The sequence below is a fragment of the Castor canadensis genome, chromosome 9 (genome assembly GCF_047511655.1).
Source record: "Castor canadensis chromosome 9, mCasCan1.hap1v2, whole genome shotgun sequence".
In the NCBI taxonomy this organism is placed as follows: Eukaryota; Metazoa; Chordata; class Mammalia; order Rodentia; family Castoridae; genus Castor; species Castor canadensis.
In genome coordinates this window covers 66,237,766-66,242,778 of record NC_133394.1, presented here as the reverse complement: position 1 = coordinate 66,242,778, position 5,013 = coordinate 66,237,766, and positions in this window count along the sequence as shown.

Sequence of the window (5,013 nt, the reverse complement as noted above, 5' to 3'; positions counted from 1 at the left end):
ATATATCTAACAGGTCATCCATCATACCTATGGCAATCTAGATTTTCTCCTAAATTACAACCCAGGAGTTTTGTAATTTTGCATTTTGGTCTATCATCTATTTCAAGTTATTTTTGTGAAGTGTGTGTGGTCTATGTCCATATTCATTTTTTGCACATTTTTTAACCTGGTTAAAAAAATGAGCCAGACCTTGTTAAAGACATCTCATTAAAGATGCACAGGTGCATAACTGTAGTAATCCAGTTATTCCAACACCATTTTATTTAAAAGGACACTTTGTTCCACTGAATTTGTCTCTGATCCTCTGTCTAAGATCTATTGACTATATTTACATGGACTGATTTGGGGTCTGTTTTCTGTTTTGTTAGCTTATTTACCTGTTTTTTTTTTTTTAACCAGTACCACATTGTCTTTATCACTGTCTTCACTGTAAGCTTTATTCTAAGTCATTAAGTCAAGTAATATAAATCCTCTGACATCATTTTTATTCAAAATTGTGTTATGTCTTCTGAGCTTTTTGCCTGTGCATATAAACTTTAGAATCACTTTGTCAATATCTACAAAATAATTTGATAGGATTTGATTGTCATTGTATTGCCTCTATAGATTAAGTTGGGAAGAACTGACATTGTGGCAACATTGAGTTTTGTGATCCATCAGCATGAAATGTCTCTCACTACTATTTAATTCTTCTTTGATTTCATTCATCAGAGTTTTGTAGTTTTCTTCATATGGATTTTATACATGTATTAATACATTCATAGCTAAGTATTTCAGTTTGGGGACTACTAATGTAAATGATACACTCATTAGCAGTAAAATGAACATTTTTGTTTAAAATTCCATATGTTCATTCCTAGTCTATAGTAAAGTCTTTGACTTTTATATGTTAACCTGGTATTGTAAAACCATGATATAATTGCTTATTAGTTGAAAGTGCTTTTAGTAAATTACTTTAGATTTACATAAATTAGCATTCCATCTGTGAGCCAAGTGGGCTAATTTCTTCCTTTCTAATTGTAATGACTTTCATTACTTTTTCTTGTCTTATTGTGCTAACATGGACTTCCAGTACAAATATTGAAAAGGAATGGTTGATAAGACATTCTTGTCTTATTCTTAGTGGGAAAACTTACAGCATCTCACTATTAAGTATGATGCTTATTCAGCTTTTTTAGATGTTCATTATCAAGTTAAAGGAGTTCCCTTCAATTTCTAGTTGTGAGAATTTTTATCTTGAAAGGCTTAATTTGTGACATTATTGTTTTCATCTACATGATGGTACAATGTTTAATTACTTTCAGAATGCTGATGTAATAAATTATACTGAATAATTTTTAAAATTATTTAACCAGCTTTGCATATGTAGACAAATCTCACTTGGTTGTAGTATACAATTTTTGTGCATTGTTGAATTTTTTTATTTCCTTTATTCATATGTGCATACAAAGATTGGGTCATTACTCCCCCCCTTCCCCCTGCCACTTCCCTTTCCTCCTCACCCCCTCCTTCTCTCCCCTACCCCCTCAATTCCAGGCAGAAACTGTTTTGCCCTTGTTTCTAATTTTGTTAAAGAGAGAATATAAACATTAGTAAGGAGGACCAGGGGTTTTTGCTAGTTGAGGTAAGGATAGCTATATAGGGAGATTCCTAGTATTGCTTCCATGTACATATGTGTTACTTTCTAAATTGATTCTTCTCAAACTAAACTTTTCTCTAGTTCCTAGCCCCCTTCTCCTATTGGCCTCTGTTGCTTTAAAGTTTCTGCATTAGTTCCTTTGCATTGAAGACATCAAATGCTATCTTTTTTTGGGGGGGGGATTATCTATCTATCCTCATACCTCCCTTGTGTGCACTTGCCTTATCGTGTGATCAAAGTCCAATCCCCTTGTTGTGTTTGCCCTTGATCTAAAGTCCACATATGAGGAAGAACATATGGTTTTTGGTCTTCTGGGCCTGGCTAACCTCACTCAGGATGATGTTCTCCAGTTCCATCCATTTACTTGCAAATAATAAGATTTCATTCTTCTTCATGGCTGCATAAAATTCTATTATGTATAAATATCACATTTTCTTAATTCATTCATCAGTAGTGGGGTATCTTGGCTGTTTCCATAACTTGGCTATTGTGAATAGTGCTGCAATAAACATGGGTGAACATGTACCTCTAGAGTAATCTGTGTCCCATTCCTTTGGGTATATCCCTAAGAGTGGTATTGCTGGATCAAATGGCAGGTCTATGTTTAGATTTTTAAGAACCCTCCAAATTTTTTTCCAGAGTGGTTGTACTAGTTTGCATTCCCACCAGAAGTATATAAAGGTTCCTTTTCCTCCACATCCTTGCCAACACCTGTAGTTAGTGGTGTTTCTAGATGGCTATTTTAACAGGGGTGAGGTGGAATCTTAGTGTGGTTTTGATTTGCATTTCCTTTATGGCTAGAGATGGTGAGCATTTTTTCATGTGTTCTTTTGCCGTTTGAATTTCTTCTTTTGAGAAAGTTCTGTTTAGTTCACTTGCCCATTTCTTTATTGGTTTGTTAATTTTTGGAGAGTTTAATTTTTTGAGTTCCCTGTATATTCTGTTGATCAGTCCTTTGTCTGATGTATAGCTGGCAAATATTTTCTGTGGGTGGTCTCTTAAGTTTAGAGACCATTTCTTTTGTTGAGCAGAAACTGTTTAGTTTTATAAGGTCCCATTTGTCTATGCTTTCTCTTAGTTGGTGAGCTGCTAGGGTTCCACTGAGGAAGTCCTTGCCTATACCTATTACTTCCATAGTATTTCCTACTATTTCCTGTATCAACTTTAGAGTTTGGGGTCTGATATTAAGGTCCTCCAATTTTTTTCTGATAATATTTTGTAAAGTATTTTTGCAACTATAATCACAGTTCTTCTTTTGAAAAATAGTTAACAGAATATTTACAGACACTTAGGAATTGACACTTTAGAAAATAATGAAGAATAAAAGAATGGTTAAAACATGGGAAATATAGTAGACTCTGTTTCTCCTTATGAGCTTTAAGATTACATTGAGTGATGGAAGCAAAAGTTAATCTTTTGTGTTTTTCTATCTATGAGGGGAAATAATTGGCAGGTGCACACAAAAGGGGAGGGTTAAATAAAGGTTAGACTATCTCAATGATTTTGCCTTTGCAGGCAATGTATTATACTCTGTCAACATTATCTAGGAACACAGACATGCTGCTTCATTAATGGCATCTTCCACCATGATGATTAATTTTGTGCAGAGATTCAACAAATAAAAGTACTTAGGAGATCACAAAAAAGGATGGGCCATTGCCTCACACATCGAAGAATCCCTACCATCTCACTTAAATTCCTGAAAATGTTTGGTAAGCCCAAGTCCACTCCATCCCTGGCAATGTCAAAAATACTATTTACCTTCTCCATACCTACAATATTAAGACAAACACAAAGGATGTTTAGGTCTTTTTGGATCCAGGTGGCAATATACCCCTCTTTCAAAATGATATTTATGCTGTTTCTCACAAAACATCTTTGAATAAATCTCTAGAATCTTTCCAGATTGCAATAAATTTAACACTCTTCTTATTTCTTCCCAGAGACTCCTTCACTACAGAAATGTTTACATCTTCCTCCTTTGTTTCCTGGAGTTTTTACCCATGAGGACCATAAGCTGTTAATAGAAGTCTGTGTAACAAACGGCTACTTTGGTCCCATGCACTACAGCATCTGTGAGCAATTATTGGCCTAATACTGGGCTCTCTTCAAAACAAGACTCGAAGATCCAAACCTATATCATTGTGAACCATTTCATCAAGTATGCCTTCGGTTATGAATGATGCACTCTGCAAACTTGGAATAATCACCAATGCTTACTTGTTGAAGTAAAAATTGGTACCTAAAGTGTAGCATCAATCTTGAGCCCCATGGTGTACTGCAAGCAGGAAAATAGTGACTTCCACTGTCTCCATTAACATGTTAAATGTCACACCTTTTACAGCAGAAGAAAAGAATGATATCTTCAACCAGAAAACACAATGGAGCTTACTAGAGAGTTACTGCTTTTCATTCCTTAACAAAGTTATCTCTAACCAAAGGCAAGATCCAATGGTGACAGCAACTGCTCTGACTTCAGACAACTATCTTAAAATCTTGACTGCACATTTTTAAAGACTCTTGGGCCATTTCACTTGACCTTGTCATCTGGGAAGCCAGTGATATCAACAACAATTTCTTATCCAATTCTATTTTTTTTTGAGGTAAATTTCCCTGGGAACCTGTTGTCTCATAGACACTCAAAACACAAGTGCAGGTTTTACATGCACATACTAAAACTTCAACACTAACAAACTTTGCCTCCTCTCCTGAGATACTACTTGTTGCCTTCAGAGTTGAAGAAATTGCTGACAATGACCAAGACACAGACATTTCTTCACAAAATATGTAATTTCAAGCCCTTGAATGAGGAGTCCTATACAGATTTCACCTCATACTCATGCTTCACCTTTATAAACAGTCTCAAGCTACAAAAATGTCTTAACAAGACAAGTTAAAATTCATTTAAATGAAACATGATACATTTGCATCACCAGCCAAGTTTTTTTGGGGGGTAAGGGATATCATAAAGAATTCATTTTTGATGTTTGCTGATAACTTCTGAATACCACCACTACCCATTGCCCTTCTGCCCTACATGTAGACAAGCCACTTTGCAAATACTAATTAAGACTACAAGGAGATATCTCTACATACTTATACAATAACTAAAACATGAAATAGTGGCATCACAAAGTTCTGGTGTCACTGTGGAGAAAATGGATCACTCTTACATTGCTGATGGAATACAAAATAGTACAGACATTCTTGAAAACAGTTTCTGATAAAATTGAGCATGTGATTACCATGCAACCCAGAAATTTCATTCTTTATGTTTCCTAAATAATTGAAAACTTATGTTCACACAAAAACCTGGGCATGAGTGTTCATAATAGCTTTATTCATAATAGTCAAAGAGTGGAAACAATCCAGAA